We start from the raw sequence: 22,388 nt of genomic DNA on the forward strand, positions 1-22,388 counted from the left end.
CCACATCTCTTCACTTCTTTGACAAGATTGGTAGGGCAAACAGAGCAAAATCTTGTCTGCAAGTCCAAGGACAGTGACTGCCTGGCCTCCAGCATCAGGGGCTGGAGTAAGGCTGCAGCACAGAGAAAATCATCGTCTAGCTTGGTATCTGAGCATGCTATCCCAAGAGGAGTTAATGCATTCGTGTAACTGCACTGTCTTCTATTGGATTGAATATATTAAAGTGTTACTCAATCTATTTTCTATTTAGTTTGCAGTAACCTCTGGTATTAACCTTTCCTTCTTTAGCATGTGCTGGAAGAACAGAACAGACAGCAAATAGAGATCTGCCTGAAATTATGTGGCGTTTGCTGAGAATGTACATCTATTTGCCAGTGTCTTGGAACAAACTTTGAGTGGGTGGAGTTAGCTAATAAACCAGAATATTCATCTTTCACGTCACTCAAATAGTTGAATTTAACTTCTTGCTAAAAGCAGGTGGTTTTGTGCTGCATTCACCTTGGAATCCCTCATTACTACCAGGGAACTGAGGCATCAGTTATCATTTGCTATTAAAAGAATTAAAAGAAAAATATGCTAGAGTATGAAAGTCACAGCCAATGCTACACATGAAAGTGTGGAGACCCTGCTGTCAGTGGGAATATGTACCCGTGCTAAAAAAGCACTGCTCCAAAGCTGTTAGAATTTGGAGCCCCATTAATGTGGAAACACCCAAATACCAATCAGATTTTGCTTTATTTGCTGATCTAAAATAATTTCTTTAGGCAGCTGAAGAAAATAATATGTATCCCCAGCAGCTCAAGTAAAAACAACTCGCTGAGAGCGCATTATGTCAAGAATGTCATAATATGTCATAGATCGTTGAAATATTGGTGAGCCAGCGATAGCCTTGAACAAGGTGATCACGGCTGCCTTACCAGCTCTCCTGATGGTTTCTCATCATTCAAATATAATCCCAGAACCCTTCGGGTCCGATCGTAGTGACATCTGGCATACAGTAGCAGAAACTTTTTTTTAGCTATAATTGTTGAAGGTAGTTTTGGTATTGGGGACTCTTCTTTACCTTCTTCTTCAAATTATTTTTTAAAGTAAATTATATAATAATACTTTCCACCTAGAGTGTGGAAAGTTGAATTGCAGAGAAATGAAACTGAACTTTTTGTTGCATGCATCAATTCTGGATAATTATAGCTTTAAAATACATATTTTCCTGCGTTGTTTAAAAAGAAACTGTCGTGGAAACTTTTGCAAGAGAAAATGTCATTATCCTGGAACAATGTAGTTGGAGAAAACAAAGAAAAAAAAAAAAAGAAAAGTGGTAATTAGTACAGAAACCTCACCAGGAAACATTATGCAGTCATTTATTCTCTCCTACGCACCATACACTATCACATGATTCTTCATATTTGCCTTACAGGCAGTACAATAGAGTGCCCTAAAAAAGAAACAGAAAGCTTTAAGGGCCAAACAGTAAATTTGGAGGTCCTCCAAAATTGAACCTACGCCTATTTGCTTTACGGCAGCTGATAAAAGTCCTTGCGGTTTTGATACCTATAATTTTTCATAGCAAATCCTTCCTTTCTCCTTATTTCTAAAATAGCTCATTACCAGGAACCCCACAGCACAAAGGTAGTATTGCCAATATTTTTAACTAGGGGCTTCAAAAAAACCTGTTAATCAGCCACCCACGACAAACCTCCTCGTACTGACAGAAGGGAGTTTGTTTCTTTCCCCGTTTTAGACGAAAGCTCTTTCTCATCTCCAGGATCCAAGTGAGCAGGATAATACTACTGGGCAAACAAACATATGGTTTACAGACTTGTTGGAAACTTTCCCACTTTGTTCCAAAAAAATATTGTATGTTGAGGATACAAGAGAAAGTTAAATGTACCTCTAAAGGAGCCAGCAAATTCCCGTCCTGGGAAATCTTTGGGAAACATTGCCGTTCGGCGCAATCTGTTCTGCACCCAGGGCAAAAGAAAAAAATATGCTCTTTAGAAGTAGTTCTGTGACCCTCCGGGCTAAATCGTCGCTGGCACTGATGAATTAGCAATATATCCAGACAGGGATTAGCGTTACCAGAGGCGGGGAAATCGGCCCAACCTTTCTTCCAGTTTGGTGATGGGATTTTAAAAAGGGATTTTAGTGAAAACACCGGAGAAGATTTCAGTTCCAGTAAAGAGATGACACTGAATCATGTAGAAAGACAAAATGATTCCTAAACTCCATATAAAAAGGGGAAAAAACCCTCAAACCCAACCAAATATTTTAATACTATTCATTCACAGGCGTTACAAAACCCATTGAAGATTGTTTTGGCAAAAAGAAACTTGCCATATTCTGACAAATTTGTCTTCCTGCTTGAATTTGGTGCTCATCTGTGCTGGAAGGCAGACGTCGGCCTTGTCATCTCAGATAAGTTCTTGGGGTTAAAGGGTCAAGAGTCACAGATTGGAAGCCAAAGTGAGATGAATTGAGAAAAAATAACGTGCACAATTTTAACAATGAATGCAATTAACTGATGGGATAATTTACCTCGGGGTATGATGGCTTCTCCATCACTCGAAGCCTTTAAATCATGACTTGAACAGTTGTCTGGGTGATGTTGTGTAGCTTGGAATTAAATTATGTTGATGGAAGAGTTGGATTTTTATATAGTAGGGAGTGATTATTTGTCCTTTAATGTCCTCTACATATATGTATGTACATATGTAGAGAGGCACATATATATATAAATATAATATCCCTAAAAGGTGAAATGCATTGAGTACATCTCATGTTGGGAAAACATAAGCCTTCTCTGCTTGTAGTTCCAGGGTTATAGCGTATTAGCATAAAATTCACATCCTACCCACTCCCATGCATATATGCTTTCATTGCAGATTAGTCCTTTCCCTACAGAAAGCTGTTAGAGAATAGCTTAATCCATGATCTGCAGATTTGCCTACAGTGAAGAATCTCCGGCGTCAAAAAGTGGTTTTAAATTTTCATAGCTCTTCTCACCATAAAATAAGTCATCTTCTCCACTACAAACATTTAATAAAGATTGCTAAAATGCATGGTTTTAATTGGAATTACAAACTAATCTGAGCTATGAAACAGGACAAACTGTTTCTTGTTGGAAGAGAAAATCTTAATTTTTCCTGGAAACTTTGCTCGTATTTTAATGCCAGGCATAGGTCAGGTTCGATTAAATTCACGACCTGTCTAGCTGCCCAGGTACTCGGTGCCACCGGGGAATCGTGCATAGTGCTTACGCAGAGCTGCACTGTGGACGAGGAGCTCTTTTGCAACAGCTTCGCCACAATTCCTCGTCTGCAATAGCTTTCCCCACATCTTCCTATTGATTCATCGATCGATTGACTTCACAGGGCCTGCTCGCCTTTGATATTCGCTTCTCTTTCTGGGCATCATCCAAATTTACTTCGAGAGGTGCAAGAGGAAAGAAAGTAGAGACCGAGGGGCAGGGATCCTCTGCTGCCAAGTGAGTGACGAGGTATTGGGTCCCCTTCACGCGAGCCAGGGTGACAGCTTCACTCCCCTGTGTTAGGCATTTGTTCAAGAAACACGAGGTGCTGCTGATGCTGCAATTTCAGCATCATCCTAAGGCTTGATTTTTTTGATCCTTGTTTGATGGGCTTAAGCATTAGGGAGTAGTGAAAATATTGCAGTCCTCACCAAGATTAAGGATCTTCTTAACACAAACGTAGGGAAGATGAGATGGTTATTTCAGCCTAAGGTTTCCATGGACTGTTAGGGTTTGTTTGATGCGACTGTCCCTGGTTTTGGGAGGCTGCGAAATACTTCGCTCTAGAGTTTTCCTTCCTCTTCTTCACTCGCCCTCCTTTAATAATATTACCACATAAATATACATTTCCATTACTGCTATTGACGTGCACTGAGGATTGGATGCTGAAGGTTTTGACAGTCCAATCCTTCATGGTCTGAGCTGGATAACTTGAGTGAAATGAGGTGCCTGCCAATCAGTTTGAATGAGCCCTGTGTTGCGGCGGAGGCTGTCCATGTTGTCAGTACAAGTCAGATCAATTACATTGGAAACAAATCTTTTATTTTAAGCTTAAATGATCTGTTTAGGTCAGCACCTTAGAAACTAATTCAGTGCCCCTGGCTATGCAGCTGGTCCTCACTGCACACAACTTACCCTTAATAAGAGTTTAGATGCATTTTTTTATATTTGTAGGCCAAATGTCCGCGGCACGTTCATGTAAAGTACCCAACTTTCAGGTGATCGGTTGCGTGCCAAAAACGTGCAGCTTCAGCACTTTCTAACTGTTCCTAGCAGGTAGTCGCTAGGGAAAAATAAGCAGTTATGCTCAAAAGAGGATGAAAAATATTCTTTAAATTCACACTGTTGCCATTTCATCCCGCAGCCTGCAGATGTACCACGTTCTTCCACGGCTGCTCTGTGAAGCAGCGTAAATTGGGATTGCTTTGGCACAGAGGTATAAAAAAAAAAAGTTTGAGAGTTATTTTCCATATCAAACAGGTTATGCCCAGAAAATCCAACCAGCTGGGGTGTTCTCAGCTCTTCAAGTGTCCTGTCCTCCCATTACGTTGTTTAAAGTTTCTCTGTACTACAAAACATCTCCTGTTCTCTACTTGTATCCAGCATTAATGACTGGGGCAATTGTATTTCTAATTTATCTTTATTGGTATAAAAAAGTATTTGTAACCAAATGTAGCCCGTTAATGATACATTATTTTCAATGAAATTGAAAAATTGAGATCTTGATTGCTTTAGATGGCAGCACGTTTGGGTGTGGATAGTGATGTTACTCTGATGTCTGGATTTGGATAACTGCATTCCCCGTGCCTGCTTTTCCTCTTCGTTTTGCGTTCGATTGGGAAATCTTGCCTGGCCACCGCTAACTCGTGGATGAATGTGTCTGAGATGTTTGCAAGAATGAAAGGTCTATGAATAAACATTTTTGCCTTCCTTCGCTATGGCTGACAGTGTTCTAGGGTCATTTGAATAGAAGCATAAGTTATTTTTATAGCTGGTTTGTTCCTGTGCATATGACAACAGCATGTCACAGTCCAGTAGTCTGCAGGACCCAGAGATCAGCTGGCCTCGGTGCTTTGATTTTAAACATCCCTGCTGCGTTACGGGTTGTATAATGCAAAGACACTTTTCCTACTTAACTGATTTATATTTGAAGGGAACCATTTTCTTGGCATAGGAAGAATTATGTATATGGGCAGCAGCGTGCAGAAGTTACCATTTGTCCCTCCAGGAGGAAGGGCTTTTTGGGCCCGTGCAGGTCCTCGGGACGGATGTGTATGGACATCTCCCCCTGCTCCGCTGCGCTCCTCGGTGCGGCGGGCTCCCGAGGCGTTCCGCAGATCAGTGCGTCCCGGGGGAAGCCGTACCTTGTGCAAATGCTGCGCCGTTGCCCATTTGACTGCGTATCGTGGATCTCTAACAGGCGTGATGACAGAATGCTTTCTACCTGTTTGTTTTTTATATCGTTTCTCTGATTAGAGCCTTTTAATATAATAGAACTTGGTTGAGCAGAGAACTGTTTTTACGTGACTTCCCTCGATTTTTCTTTGGAGTTTTAGCACGTTATTTCTGACTGTGTTGACAAGTTTATTATGTGAGTGGGAATCCCTGGAAGAGCCCAAATATCTTCTCGTCTCTACTTTTAAGCACCAGAGGCTTTAGCAAAGGGCATTCAGGGAAAAGAAGCTCTGGGGGACAAAGAAACATCAGAGAGCTGGGAACTGATATGAAAACACAACCTGCTCACCAATTTTACTAGGTTTTCTTGCTCTTGAATTATGCAATTGCATCATTTTCTCAGTGTGCATTTTACATGGCAGGTCTTTTGAACCTAAAAATTATGTATGAGTAAGGTCCTAAGGCCCTGCATGTGCAAGTGGGTTGTACATAGCTTTTATTGCAATACGGGTTTTCAGCATTGTTGCTGACTCAGCTAAATTAAATCTGAAAGAAATGGCTTATTCGGTAAACATAAAGGAACACGAGACCCAGAGCAAATGCAGAGAGCGTAGCAGTAATTCAACTACGAACAAACAGCAGCATACAAGGCAAAGATGGAGCAGATAGAGGTGTTTGCATACTTTGATTGCAAGACAGCAGTATGAAGTTGTTTACGCTTCAGCTCGTCTCGGGGTACTCAAGGGATAAGTTTTGGCTGCTGTTAAAGGCTATGGAGAGAAGTTCCTCCAGGTGGTGGCTGTTTGTATTTCTCAGGCACGTATTTGCTCTAAGGACAGGGATCCCGGGGAACTTGCGGCATCGGTTTGTACCCCGATACTGGTTTTGAGTGACAAGTACCACATTGTGAGTGATATGACCTGGGGCTTCCAGTCTAGTCCTTGGGCAGTAGGCTCAAGTCCGTGGCAGAGGAGCTTCGCGGGCAGCTCTGAGAGAGCTGGTGCGAAGGACTCGATCTCTGCATTGCACATTCGAGGGAGAGCTTATTTCAGACTCTCTCTGCTCCAGTCCTCTGGTGCCATTAGCAATCGGAGCTCATTTTCTGCTTAATTTTAACCAAACCAAAGCTTGGGAGCGGGTATGGCCAGAGACCACTTTCCTGCCCCGAACTCAAACGCTGTTCTAACCTCCTGCAGGTACTGCCGTGGCAGGTTGGCCCTGGACTGGTGTCTCCGCTTCTTCCAGCATGGCTGGGTGCTCAGGGAAACCTGAAGCCTGAAGCACCCATCTGCTCCCATGCACCCTTTCCTCAGGGAGCCTGAGCCGGCTTGAAAGGCCACCAAGAAGAAAAGGTTTTCCAAGGATTAGTCTCATGCTTCGTTGTCTTTTGCCACTGTTTATGGCCCCTGGATGCTGTTGATGCTGCACCTGCCTGTGACCATAGATGCAGTGTGGCTGGATTTCACTCCCAAGACCATGGGGGGACGTCTGTGTCACCTGTCACCGGAGTTGTCTAATTTTTTCAGACAGCAATTTCACAGAGATGCAAAAAAAGACCTTTTCAATTCCAGCATCAAAGCCAACAGGAGGAAGAAAGGATTCCAACCCAAAACCTTCTCTGCCGACTCGTCAGATAGCTGTAGCCTGCACCCGGATGACAGGTAATCCTTTCAGACGTAAAATAACTACAGTGACAAGGCAGCTTGTGCAGTGGTGCCCAGTGCCAGAGATCCCTTTACGGAGCCTGTGTAGGGGCTTGAGTAAAGCTGCGATGTGTGCATATTAATAGTGAGCAGATAAAGATTGTTACCATTAAATTTTCTTCCTTTGTTGACCAAGGAAATAAACTTGGTCCAGTGCTTGCATGAGCAGAACGAAAAACTGCAGTGTGATTAATGAAGACTTGTGATTGTGCCTCATCTCTGCCATATGCAATATTGGATACCAAACTGCGCTCTGTGGTGTATTTAGAGCAGTGGAAATCCCACCTTGCTTTGAGCGGGGCAGAGCAGAGCTGGCCGCGTATGGCTGGTAGTTTCCAGCAGCGATTAGTCCCTGCTGTACATTAATGGTGCTGTGCTCCCTGCACAGCTTTGGAACGGGAGGCAGAATATGAAGTTGTTGAGCGCCTGATCCAGAAATTTGGACTCACCTCCCTCCTGGATCCCCTTTAACTACCCATGGCTTGCTGTTAAAATTGTCTTATACGCTGAAGCGATCTCACCACAAATGTTTTTTTAAGTGGGGCTGCTTTTTCTAGGTAATTTGGCATAATTCTAATATGTTTGCGGGAGTACTGCGAGCAGGGGTGAGCCTCTTCTGCCAGATGTCCGTGTTAGCTGGGCGCGCTCCGGCTCAGCACCTGGGGCCGGGCGGCTGCGTGGCTGCAGGCGATTGCTTGGCTGGTGGTACCTTCTTTGTGCTTCTTCTAGTGCCTTGCATTTCAGTTTCACAAAGTATTTCACAAGATAATAACTACTGAAGTTTTGTAAGTAGTCCAAGTGAAGCGGCCCCTCTCGTTAAATGTTTTGCTGGTGGGTGAACTGCAATAGTGCTGCTCCAGCTAAGGCTTGAGAAATTAAAAGTGCAACATGTTGCTGAGCCCTGTGAAACCTGGAGGAAAATAAACCATCTCTTCATCTCTCAGGAAGGGAAGGTGAAAAAGCCAGCGTGATTAATCTTAAGGGCAGCTGCAATTAGATTATTATAGTAATATTCAAATGAATCTCAAATAGTTTCAGTTTCGGGGCTGTGACCTGAAGTCACAGAAGTTTTGACTTGGTTATGTAGAGGTCTATTAGCAGCGTGAGAGAAAGACAGAGCACAGTCAGCACTGAAGTCGTGGAATTGCAGGGGTGAGAATTAATAGATTAAAAGCGGGGTAAAAGCAGAGGGTGCAGGGGGAAGCCTGAAGTCATGCACATCAATGGGACTCTTCGCTACCCCTTGTGTCCTGGCCACGTCTTTTTCCTCCTTGTGCCAGGGGCTGTGTCTCTCCAAGGTCAAGCAGGTCTGTGCTGCTCCTTCCTCATTAGTAATTTGAAAAGTTGTACCTTCCAAAGCAGCTTTTCTTCTCCTTCCCCATCTCCTCCTGCTCTGTATTGCTCATTACGGAGGTGACGAATGAACTGGAGGTGACTGAGCCATGGACCTTCAATTGTTCATTGACCTACACTGTCTTTCCTCTGAACATATCCTAAAATTACAAATTACAGATCTGCTATGATGCTATTTAGTTTAATTGGTATGTTCATTTTATGGAAAGAAGGTTACTGAACTCTCGACACTCTAGTGTTAAAAATCTACAAGCTCCTGACACCCAAATGACTTTGCATGGTGAAAAGAATAATCCACCATTGCTACACCGCTAACATTTATTGTTGCTGCGACTTGCACAGCTCCTGAAACTCCGGAGTTAAAAATGATGAAGTGGTGATGGTTATGGTTTTAATGCTTGCTTCTTTGTAAATTGCTATCTGAAGTGTCACTGAAACAAATGATTTGTAAGCGTGATGGTGCACTTTGCCAGCTGAGCACCTCATTAGCACAGTGGACTGTAAACTGCTTTATCACTTGCTATGGTTTATAAGTGCATTCTAATAGCTTCCTCCTCTCAGGGAGGTAATGTTTTGCTTTGTAAATGTGAGCCTATTATATATTCATGTTAATCAGCAAAATCAGTATTCCCTCTTGAGAAGTATGAAGATACCTGATTGAGAAAATACTTGCAGGTTCCTTTATATTACGACCCTTTTCTCATTGCCACAGGAGAGCAGAGTCAGATGTGCTTTGCATGCATCGCTTTCCTGTAACTCAGCAGCTTGGTGGGGGAAGAACTTCATAAAGTCCAGCTCGCTCTTATTGCAAGCAACCGTGTCGTATAATCCTTCGCCTTCCCCTTGACTTGCTCGCCCTCCTCTCCGTAATGTTCAGCTGTTCCAAGAAGCTCACGTGCTTGGCTGTGCCATAGCTGTTCTTGTGCCAGCTTTGCTCTCGAGCTCCAAAGGTTATCTTCTGCCCAGTGCAACCCCTGGGGGCCAAAAATAGACACAGATTGCACAGAATCATAGAATGTCCTGAGTTGGAAGGGACCCACAAGGATCATCGAGTCCAACTCCTCTCCCTGCATAGGACAACCCCAAAACTCACACCATGTGTCTGAGGGCGTTGTCCAAATGCTTCTTGAATGTTGTCAGGCTTGGCACCATGGCTACCTCCCTGGGGAGCCTGTTCCAGTGCTCCACCACCCTCTGGGTGAAGAACCTTTTCCTAACGTCCAGCCTAAACCTCCCCTGGCATATCTTCCTGCCGTTCCCTCGGGTCCTATCATTGGTCGCCAGGGAGAAGAGATCAGCGCCTGCCCCTCCTCTTCCCCTTGTGAGGAAGCTGTAGACTGCGATGAGGTCTCCCCTCAGTCTCCTCTTCTCCAGGCTGAACAGACCAAGTGACTTCAGCCGCTCCTCATGCGGCTCTAAACCCTTCACCATCTTCGTGGTTGTCCTCTGGACGCTCTCTAGCAGCTTCGTATCCTTTTTGTACTGCGGGGCCCAAAACTGCACACAGTGCTCAAGGTGAGGCCGCACCAGTGTGGAGTAGAGCAGGACAATCACCTCCCTCGACTGGCTGGCAATACAGTGCGTGATGTACCCCAGGACACGGTTGGCCCTCCTGGCTGCCAGGGCACGCTGTTGGCTCATGTTCAACTTGCCGTCAACATTTGGGGGTTTGGTGTGTGCCTTGACTCTTGGTTGCCTTATTTTAGGGGTGAAACTTTTGGCTTTGTACGAAGGGTCTCACCCTGCTTATTTTTCTGCAAGCAGCAGCATCTCTCAGGGCAGTTTGTCCATAATGCCCTGGGAGCACCGGGAGTCTGCGGCCACCGTGGCTCGGCAGAGCTCCCGTACTGAGAATAACGGGAGACGGCAGTCCCTTCCATGTAACTTGGTGACCAAATTTCGCTGACAATTTTTACAAGTGTTATTTTTAATGAGATGCTGTAAGTTCTCTAATGAGCTTTCCATAAAAAAGATCTATTTATGTGTGTGTATATACACTTCTCCTTTGTGCTTTTCTTCTTCGGACAGAAAATTACAGTTATATTGCATGCACTGACGTTTTTTTTTTTTCCCATTCTGCTTTCTTTTGCCTAATTATAGAACAAAGAGGTGAAATACAGTCACTAAGAATCCTGTGTGTTTTTTTAAAAGTGGCATGAATTAGAATGAAGAAAACTATGACTGTACAACTTGCCTTTAAATTTACTTTACCTTGGCTAAATTCCAGGCTGTAAAGGAAGAAGCAATGTTTGTGAGTGAGTTACCATCACTGCAGTCTTAATAGTTAATTCCATCACTCTGTTGGCACACAGAAGGCTTCTGCTAACAGCTCCATAAATTCTTCTCATTTTTATATTTGTGATAATTAGTCTTATCTCATAAAGGGCTATGGACAACATTTCTAACCTCAGAAGCTTACCTTCAGGCCTCTCGATCTATATTTCAATGGACTGTTTAAGTTAATAGATAAAGTAAAATCTTAACTTTATCCTAAAAGTTACGAAGTGAGACAGGTATCTTAGATATAATAGTCACATTCAGTAATGCTTAAAACTCTCAGGGGCCTTGTATAGATGACATTTTTTCAGGCTTTTACATCAGTGTGCTTTGGAAAAGAGCAGATTGAAGTACAATGCCACATGATGCACAAGGCAATGAAGCACGATATGAACATTTGGATGAGCTAAATGGTCGCTTTGTCATTGAACGCAATGAAGTTTGGGGTACTCTAAATCTCTAAATATCAGTCTGCTCTACAGACTACCTATGCATAGGCTTGGAAGTGTAGCTTGAAGCATCCAAACCTTCAAGGCTTGGATCCAAAAGCCCCAGGAATAAAGCTGAATAACAGCTGATGTACGTAGGTAGGGATTGTTTGTATGTATGTCCTTTCTTCCTAAGTTAAATGCAACAGCCAGTAAAATGATGACTGAAAATATAATGACTAAAACAGCTTACATTTTTGACCATCTATCATCCATTGGCATCCTCAAGTGCCTCTGTTTGACGGCCAAAATTTGCTCTTGGATTAAAGCATAAAATTCCGAACAAAGTCAACGGGAGCTGGACACACACATCTGAGGTCAGAAGTTGGCCCTACAAGCTCTACATATGGTACCACTGAAGAGCTGCCAGGCACCTTTGGGATGCAGGACAGAAGGCAGATGGGTTAATAGTGCACAGCAGGCTGCCTTGCAGCACAAGGAAAGAAAATGTTGGCTGAAGATCTTGGGGTAAACCCAATGTCACTACCGCAAGCAAGAGCAGGAATCTGGATTCACAAATGGCAGGGGAGAGGATCTTGGTGAGATGTCCTCAGCGTGCTGAGTAATCCCCAAATCTGTCATAAGCGTAACAAGGGTTAACCCTTCCCGGTGTGCTTCCCAGCTATTTCAACCAGCTTCAGCTGGAGCCTGAGCCTACCCAGGCTGTGCCAGTGCATCAGTCAGCATCAGGAGCTCCAACGTTGAGGCCGGTTGGCAAAGCTGGTCCCAGGCTGAACGTGCTGTCTGTTCAGGGACCTAAGTGGTGCACAGCCGCGTGTGGAACCTTGGGGAGAGCTTCCTCCCACTGTTGGAGAAGACAGCAAGTCGTCTCTACCGAATGAGTGAGTTGATGATTTTCAAGCAATAATCAAGCTGAGGGTGCGAATGAAACCAAGAGCTGAAGCAGGAGTAGCTGTTGTGTTTGGCTCAGCTTCGGTGCTCTTAGTGGGAAACAGGAGAACACATGGCCTTTGCAAATAAAACTGCTAGTGGTGGGGTTCTGTGAAACTAGGCTCTCTTGGAAACTGTAGAAGCAAGCTGGAAGTGGTATCCTACACAAGTGACTGGGAAAGTGCTTTGGATATTGATTTTTGGATGTTCCCCTGTGTCATAACCCCATTTATTAAGTCGCCAACTTTGGTGTCAGGAAATTCAGAGAGGCAGAAGTGAATGCACATTTCTCGCTTCTGCTGTTCTGAAAATGCGACTGCAAATGCCAAGCATGCTGGTTAAATACTTTAATACAAATTACTGAGCAACTGCTTGTTTCTCCCTGATCACACTATTTTGAATGGACTCCCAAGAAAAGCTTGAGCTTTTTTGAAAGGGCGAAGAGGAATCTCTCACCAACACAGATTAAAGTAACCGTGAAGTGAGCAGGCCAAGGGAAAGGATTTGGATTTTCCTGGGCTGTGTTTTTTTTCAGCTGTGGAGGAAAAGAAATGTTTTCTCTTTTAAAATCACTATATTGCAACAAGTTTCCTGCCAGATTTGACATATGCATTCAAGGTTTTAGATAAGGAGGACGTGATAGTTTTGTATGTGAATTTTTTGGGCAGATCTACTTCAGCAGAGCTGTGGTTGGTGGAAGGTATAGCAGGTTTGGAAGAGGAGACCAGAGACAAAAGGGCTGATTTAGAACAATCTGGACCCAGCCTGAACTAAATCCAAATAGTCAGGTAGCAGCTGGTGGGAATTAAGAGCTGAACCACATCTAAGTACAATTTTCTTCTTTGTTCTGAAAGGGCCAGAAAAGAGAAAGCAGGTGAGCAAGGGCTCTATGCTCCCCAGCAGAAATCCTGGATTTAAGGAAGGGTTTTGATCCTGGTTTATAGTCGGTATTATGTGATCCTGGATTTAATCCTGGCTTGTAGTCGGTATTATGTGACCTGGCTGTTCCTGCTGATTTTTTTTCTTACCCTTGGTCGTGTCTATTTAGCTTTTGATCATTATGTGTCAGGGATTGTCTGTGCAATAGGGGCTTGCTTTTCTGCTGAGTAGATCAATAATATAATAACTTATTTTCTGAGCAGATGTGTGCATAGGAGAGGTTTCTGTTTTTTCAATAGCTCTGTGTCTCCTGGATAGGATTCTCTACTCTCTATTAACCTCTGACTGAGGCTTTTCTTCCTTTCATGTGGGCTATTTATACTATTTTTCTATTCTATCAAATTCAGTTCCAGGGAACCAACATTTTTAAAAAAAAAAAAAAGAGGGAAAGGACAGAAAGACCAACAGATGGATCGTGTTCCAATAGTCCCTGCTTCTTTAAGAAACCACATTAAAAACATACAAAAGGATGAAATAATCTTGAATTGAACCTTTTCTATGAATTTACTGTTATACTGACAACACTTGAAAGTGAAAACCATTGTCAGCTGTCCAGGTTTTTGCACAGCACTTTGCCATGTGATTGCTGCACCTTCCTGAGGTTTGCCGCAGCTTCATCTGAATATGTGCAAACTGATTAACTAAGCGTTAATCCTAAATATCTCACAGGAATTTGTGGAAATCTTGAAAGCTCTTTGGAGAACTTTTTTCCAATTCTCAGAGAAAATTTGTTAGGGCAGCAGAAGGTCTTGTCTTTTCCTTGGTATGCAAAGGTGCCCCACGACAGGTGTGACGTGGTGGATCTATGACTTGGGAAACCTCTTTGCTTCTGTAGCTCCTAACTCCCATCACCTCACCCGTTGCTCCAGGTCAGCTGCTAATTGTCACTGGTTCTTCCCGCGTGTCCTAGGATGTCCTTGAAAAGGAGTAAAAATGGCAGCAAAATCATATACACGTTCTTTGCATTGCCCTTTTCTGACCAGTTGTCGCTCAGCTGATGCATCCCCCTTGGCTCTTTTTTAGTAGGTTGTCCAATCAGTGCTGCAAATGTGCCGGTCACTGGGGTGCCGATGCTGGTTTGCCAGTGGCTGGACTGGATGCACCAGGCATTTTTGAAAAGCTTTAGATCTACACACCATTGAGTAGTAAAGAATTTCAATCACCACTGGCTGTGCATTTGGGAATGTGTTATTAACTAACCCTTTGCTCTGCTGGCCTTTGGACAGCTCTGGTTTTAATTTATTCTGAACCCTCCCATGCCGTTGTGAGGTTCAGCTGGGACATCGGTAATGCCTCTGGAGTAATCACACCGGCGTTTTATCCAGGGCTGTTGGTAGGAATGGGCGTCTCTCTGGGAGTAATTACGGGAGTCACGATACCTCCCCGCTGAAAGACATCCCTTCCTGCAAGGGACAGACCACGTTTCTCTGGGCACTTTGAAGCAGAAGGTCAGCTCAAAGGGCATGGGTATTTCCCACTGATTTCCATCGTCCCAGAGGAGAGGGTGGTTGCTTTTTCAATAACTAGGAAATTGCATTCTCCAGGTTTTTTGTAACCAGTTATTTTACCAGTTCCAGACTACCAGAATTGCAGATGGAAGCGGAGTTTAGATAATTCACAAGCAACCACCTAGCAAGAGTTTCTCAAAGATTGTACAAAATGTAGAATGGACCCCAAAACCAGAGGTGAAATCAAACCAGAAAGTAACGGGATATATTTCAGCAGATGCTCTTCCAGAAAGCAGTGATCTGATTCTCAGGTGGACAAGACATCTATATCTGTCCAGGTGATGCCCAGAGACATTATCTCCCCCGTCTGGTTGGGGTTTCTTGGTGGTGTTGCTCTGCTCCAGGCCCCTTGGTTTGCAGGGGTTCACCACTGGACACCAAACATATGAAGACCACCGTGAATCCGCTGAGCAACTTCAGATGCACATGGCGGCCGGCCTTACTCGCAGCTCTGCTGCGTGATAAATGTGCCTCGAGAACAGCCTGGCTTTCTGCACATTGTAAGTTTTCTTTGCGCTTACTCAAGACGTGCATGTAGATTGTGCCCCATGGCTCCACGAATCTCAAGAAAATGCCCCCTTGAAAGCCACCTTTTGTCTTCAAATGGGTTTATAAATGTTGTTCGATTTGACACAGAGCTTCAAGTAGGTCAGAAGTTGCTGCGGCTGTGTCATCTGCCAGGTGAGACAGAGAGGCCGGCTGGTAGGAGAATGAGTAAAGTTGTTGCAGGCAAATTTGTCAGACATGGTAAAGGATTCCCACATGAAAAACATCAGTTCCAACTTTAGTAAACAGACTGTGCAAGCAGTGACTTCCTATACGTGGGAGTAAATGGTCCTGCTTGAGCCATGGGACCTAGCAGACCCCGTGAAGGAAATTTTGGAGGCTGTGAGGTGGGCAGCTTTCTTGGCAATAGATACGAAGGGATGACAGAGGGACCGTGCTACCAGCCTTTAGCTGTTTGGTATGAGAAAACCAACGCCGGAGTTGTTTGTCTGACAAACAGAAATGTCTGAAAGTCGCTGTTTAAAGTTTCTCCTGAGATCTACTTGGGCTGGCCACGGTCTCTATTGTGATACCTCATCCGTTGCACATCCTTTGAAGTCTTGGTTGCTAATAAGTTTTTCTAAAAAAATACTGTAATTACATTTCTTTGGGTGTTAATTGGAATATTGTACAGCCTGAGGGCTAATGGGTTGCTGCCATCATACTCCTAAGGAATAGTGAGAGATGTGTGAGCCTATAACAAGAAACCGGTTAGGTTTAATTAAGCGTTTCAAATACTACTAGTACCCATGCAGATCTTAGCCACTTCTTTAACAAGTGTGCAGGGGGGTGATTACCTGGGAGGAGTCCTTAGTGAATCAGTTGTGAAAATCTTGCATTTTTGCAAAGATCTGTAAGCGAAAGCAATGCTGTTTGAAACTTTCTTGGATTTGCCTTCAGGCCTTCTGGGGAGGTGACATAACCTGGCAATTCTTCTAAATACTGTTGAAATGGCCTCCTTGAAATTTGGTTTATGGAGGTGATTGAGATCCTCCAGGATTACAATACATTATGGGGAAAAAACCAAATAGCTTCCTGAATTCTTCATTAAAACACTGAAAAGTGATCAGAGTGTTGAATAAAGTTCAGTAGGGCACAATCATGTATTTAAAACGGCCGTGACTAGCCTGGGTGCCCGTCTGTCCTCATAGCTCTTCTGGCTGAACGATGCTCCTCTGAAGAGCGATCTCGTAGAGGATTTGGATCTCTCCAGCGGTCTGGAGGGCAGGAGCGGGGCTGCCTGCCTCCCCGTGCGCACCGGCCACTGCCGCAGGCGAGGCCAGGCAGCCGCTGAAATATTCAGCTGGGTTATTGGAGAAATGCTCCTTCAGTATTGCCCGCTTGGGTTTCAGCTGGGAGTAAATGCATTCAGATAGAAACATGGAGCTGGGATTGGGGGTCCCTGGAGCAGAGGGAAGGTTTTCCCCCTGCTTTTAGCAAATGCATCCTCATGGATGGACCGCGTGGACCATGGCATTGCTGTTTTAAACATTAACCTGTTGTCTGGGGGATTTTTTTTTCCACCTTCTCCAAACGGTACTTTCTCCTGTTTTCCTCGATTCACTTAGGCATTTTGAGTCTCTCCAACACGTCCCGCACATCTGGGTGCTTCCATAGCTGTAGGAAAGGCCATTGCGGTCGCGGGATGTAAGCGCGTGCCGGAGGTGGCAGGTTTTCTCCTGAACTGCGATGCTTTCTCAACGTGTCGCTGGTGAGCGATTAAATTACCCATTAAAGACAGAACTGCGTGTCAGGCAGGATTACTAGCTGAGGTTTGGATTAGCCCAGCTTTATTTTTTAATGTACCATGGTGTGTAGCCACTTGCGATCCTGCTGCATTCTGGCAGGATTTAGTCCCTCGGACAGAATATAATTAGCATTTGAAAGCCTATAGGTCTCTTGCTAGTTTTACTGGTGGAAGTGGAATCCGTTCTTACGTATAAATAAAGAGCAATTTGTTATCTCAAGACATTTTAGACCTCAAGGAAAATCTTTGTATCGTTCTCCTCATTACAACAGGTATTATAATAGATTCCCATGGAGAAAGAGGCTTGGGTGATAACATTCAAAGGAAACTGATTGGAAAATGTACATGATTTATAAAATACCTCTTGCTAAAGCACATGAGAAGTGTAATGAAAGCATAATAGTAATTATATGAAATCCATACAAGGGGTTCATGCTGATACGGCATTTTGCAACAAAAATGAATTCACGCGATGAAAGGAGAAATGAGACAAAGGAATATGGTTTTAAAAGACAGCGTTGGGGGAACCTGGATGTTCTGGAGAGACTGGCATTGACTGAAACAAAAGGTCAATTCTTGGTTTTGTCTGGAGCTGGGAAACTGCTGAGCCAAGCTGTCGGAATTGCTCCGGCTTCCCTTGGAGAGTCTGCTGTGGGCAAGTAAAATCAAGCAAACTTTGCCAGGAACAGAACCGCTGCTCGACAGGAGAGAAGCAAAGCGGTGTTTGGGTAGATGGATGGGTTTCAGACGCTCATTTCTGTCGATGGTATCATTCAATTTTTACCACTTGCAGTTTTGTAGTGACCTCAATAGTTTTTTTTTTCTTTTCCTAATCTTTAGGTGTAGCTGGGTAATTAGAAAATGTGTCGGAGTGCCCACAGCATTCAAACTATGGCTGAGACAAATTTAAGTCCATCGGTATCTTGAAAAACTCGCATGTCCAATTTTTTTAATGAAATTTTGTTTGAAAAGGTATTATACGGCTTACGCTCCTCTCTCTCTTATTTTGCAATGTGCACTGCGTGACAAACTAATAGACTAGTATTTCTGTCTGGTATTGCTTCACACATATCTCTACTACCTCTACTTTATTTTTGCTCTAATGACAACAGCCTAAAAGTGTTATTTCATTTTCTCAGAGCTGTTTTAATCCAGAAAATAAAGCAGCACACTTCAGTGAGCACTATATTGCAGCTGCCCTTAATTATTTAGAATACAGTATTTGAACTATTTAATTTTAATGCTATACCGTGACATCAAAAGATGTAAAGTAATTTTAAAACACATTATTTACACTTGTATAACTTCAGAATATAGGTGGGTGTTTTTTCCAATACAAAATTTTCTATTTTGTCTAATGAGATTCTTTTTTTCTGTGTTAAAAACGTTCTTCTTTTTTTTTTTCAAAGTCACTGGACCGCAAGAAGAAAAAAAGACTGAGTTTCAGTAAAGAATTCTAGCTAAAACAATACCTTAGACCCAGCTGTTTTACAGGAATGCTGTGAAAGTCCAAATGAGCCTTTGTGTAGTCCTGCGAAGGGCGATTCATCTCACCCTTCGACAAGTTTTATGCCAGGTCAGGTGAATTGCCTTTAGAAGGACCTGTATCTGTGCATTAGCATTACAGAGGGCTGAGGTGCTGAGCTTGGGCTGAGATAACTCATTTTCATATGCCAGATTTAAGACAGATAAATCCATTTCTGCAGCACGCCTTGCTCTAACGTGCTGGTTCAACGCACAGCGCGAGAACAGGGAGGAAATCGGTCCAGTTACGGGCTCAAAACTTCTCATACGCCTGAGACTATTTGCATCAACAGCTGGGGCTGGAGCCACGTCCAGTAAAACCAGAAAATGTATTTCCATCTCGTTCAGCGGTGTGGGAAATCCAGCCTTCCCTTTCAGGGATTTAGGGAGAGGGCAGGAGATAATATGAGGGAGTTTCTCTTTTGCGTATTAGATGTTGTGCCGCGATGAGTAGGTGCGTGGGTTTTGTCCGTTTGTTTCTGAAGCGCAGCAAGCGTAAGTTATTGCCGCGTTGCTGTTTCATACGTCGGGAATTGGCGAATAAATAACTCCCGGCCGACGAACGCTGCTCCCTGGCAGATAGGGATTCCTGGCCCTAAAGGATTAATGGCTTGAATAACTTTTTCAAATACCGTTCTGCTGAGGCAGCACGAACCGGGCTCATGGTCACTTTTTGTCACCTAATATGAGCCCTAAAAGGTTCAGTAAACGACACTGCCGAAATAGAAAACCAGATTAGCTGTCCTATCTCGCCACTGAGCCTGCTGTGGGCTGCGGGGGAATGGGGCCGGGCTCACTTATCTTCCATAAGCCACAACCAGCGCAGACCTTGTGGTCAAAATACAGCCTCTAATTTCTTTTTCTATCTTTAGTACATATTTATTTTTGCGTAGTCGAATGTTTTCCTTCGTTCTGATTTCATTATGGTGAAGTAATTGATACCGAGCGGAGCACATTGGGCATGAGATGATTGCTGGTGCAGCGTGTGATAAGGTGCGGCTGGGAGGGATGGTTGGTACGGCTGTAATAGCAGGCAGAGCTTTTCATCTCCGTGTCGGATTCAAATCCCTGACATGAAATGAATTAGGAGGATCAGTCTAGCCTGTATCCTGGTGGACTGACGCCCTTCACAAAGCACATTATTACTCTTGGTCCCAATTTTCACCTTTGTTGCAAACTCAGCCCGCAGTCCAAGAGCCTGAATGGACATGAAAAGAGAAAATGAGCTTCCAGCTTATCCCACAAGCTCTGGCCCAGGCCACGCAGAATCAGACAACAGCGGGGAGAGAGTACAGGAGAGCTTCGATTGCTGCTTCTTGGGTGGAAATACGAGGAAGCTAAAGTCAGGGTTTAATTTTCCAGGAACCAATTCAATAATTCTAGCCATTGAAATGAATAATAAATTGCACTCCTGCATAGTTCTTTTGGTTTAAAATTTCCCAGGGCCTTACCTGGGAAGCCAGCGTCGTGACGTCATTTTACAATTTGCAGTTGTAATTGCAATTTTACAATTTACGGTTCCCACGGGGAAAAGCAAGGCAGATATGAAATGACATATTGCTACGAGGATGCGGTGCAGAGGTGATTATATGCCCCCGTCGCTGAGCCCTGGCCCAGTGCAAAATGACCAGTAGTTTGGCTTTACAGGTTGCCCAAAATAATGAGCGTTCAGTTCTCATGAGAAGATGCGTATTGCAAGACGCGAATAGACTCTCGCCTCCCAGATCCTTTGTACTATGTCAGAATCTTTTATTTCAAGCATTTTGGAAGCAGACCTGTCGCTTGACATATATATATATACATGCCTGTTATAATCGCATCTGTCAGTTATAACTTTTACGTAACTGGATTCAGATACAACTAATTGAAGAGGGTTGAATTTCTCCTGCTGAAACTAAAGGTAAAACTTCTCCGTACACCAGTGGAGCCGGCCCTTAATTGCTAGTGCTCATTTCAGATAACGAAAGCCTGCTGTTTCTTCAGAGCCAGCTGCAGATTCATCATTTCCAAGCTATGAGTTTGCATTCCTCCATTTTCATAATTCAGTAACTGTCACAGTCCACAAGACTTTGATTTCTGGCTGTCAGCACTATGTAAATCCACAAGGTTCTGTGCAGATCTCTGAAGGGACGTGGTTTCATTTGGAGGGTTTACTCCAGCCCTCGCTGGAGCCCTGGGCTGTAGCTCAATCATGAAAAAGCGGGATTTGCACGCCCGCAGTGAGAAGAGGCAGAGAGATTTGTGCTGCTCTGCTTGTATAGGCTCCTAGAAACTTAACTCATCTCCCTCTGAAAACAAAAACTAACCATAACCAGTGTTCAAATCATTATAAAGGATCCAGGTCCCAGTGGCCTGGAGATGGAAGTGGGATTCAGGCCACTTATTTGCTGTGTGACTTGGGCAGGTCACTTAACCTCCCTGCGCCTCGCTCTCCCCTTTCATAAATCTCAGAAAATTTGAGAGGTGTTATTTGGGAAGTGCTGTGAGATTTAGAGATGAAAAGTGGTAACATTTGATGTGCTTACAAATGCACATTATAATTGCAACATTACTATATGTTACTGTATACAATGAATATTTAAACAAAAAATATATAGTTATCAAACTCTTATAAATCACTTACGTAAATTTATTTTGAACTTGTATGTAAACAAAAATGGGCAAAATTTGCTCTTTTGCCTTCACTCCTAGCAAACCCATTTTATTGAGAGCGTGCCGTAGAGGGGCAGGGGCTCTATCAATTTGGAGACAGCAGGTTTCCCTCAACGGTAAGGAAATAGCCAAAAGTGAGAGTTAATTGCACGATGGAATGAAGGTACCAAAGTAACTTATTTTATAAGCCAAAAAGAGGGGAAGGGAAGCAGAAAATAGGAGAAAATGTACAATAAAATAGGTGGAAACAAAAGAATCATAATTAAATGTATATGCTATGACAGAAAAATGTCTACAAAGAAGCAACAACATAGGTGATACGCTAATTTCCAAAAGTGCTAGAAGACACAAATAAAACTCCATTTTCCCCAAGCAGTTGGTGCAATGAAAAATGTGTATTATTACATGTGTCTGGCAAAGGGAGGCCTTGTGGGAAAAGAAGTCATCGAAGAATTATAATATGCCGTTACGGTGCCCTTGGAAGCGTAATGGGGAGCGTGCTCCGAGGAGCGGTTTGGGAAGCAGGGAGGAGGGTGAGAGTTATTTGCAGACGTGAGGCCAGGCCTGCGGACACAGCGGTCCCCCTCAAGGCAGCGCGATGCAGGGATGTCGATGCCCCATAGGTTATGGACTCTATAAGTGACCTCCTGTAAATTGGCAGGTGCCTGGCTGATCCCCTGCCTGCAGTGTCTCCATAAAGCCCCGAGCCAGGCACGTACCACTCCGCACGCTGTGATTACCAGTGCAGTAGGTACTGTTAGAGAGAAATAACGAGCAGCGTAGTAATAACAGTCCTGATAAATAAATAAAATAAAACCTGCCTGTTGTCATAAGAATTGTAGGCTCCTGGGAGTTAAAATCTGTAGCTTGTGCTGTATAGAACCTACGCCTTTTTATCACTGTGCCCTAAGATGAAATGCCTCTTTCCTGCTTTTATTTTTTTCCAGCTTTGCTCTTGGACTGCATGTAATTATCACAATTTGCATGTGGCATGATGTAGGACTGTAGCTTTCAAATGTCAGCATGTAGCATAGTGAGACGGGAGCTGGGAAGCCTGAGGGAAGCCTGGAGGAATCCTAGGAAGCACGTGCCGACCCCAAGACCTGCAATTGCAGTAGTGTCAAATGAGTCAGACAGACTCATTTTTGGTCTAACTGTCCTGCAGTTGCTAAGGATTCCAGTAGAGGCTAATACAGAAAGCTTTGGAAAAAGCCATTTCTAATTCCCACATCGCCCATCTAATTCCTCTGTGCTCCTCCAGTTTCTGAGAGGGTCAGCCATGCTGTGCCCTGGCTCTTCATTGAAGGCCAAGGCAAACGGAGTTATCCCCGGAGACGT

Source organism: Nipponia nippon, unplaced genomic scaffold, assembly GCF_047370975.1.
Source record: "Nipponia nippon isolate SJK-2023a ecotype South Korea unplaced genomic scaffold, ASM4737097v1 scaffold_37, whole genome shotgun sequence".
In the NCBI taxonomy this organism is placed as follows: Eukaryota; Metazoa; Chordata; class Aves; order Pelecaniformes; family Threskiornithidae; genus Nipponia; species Nipponia nippon.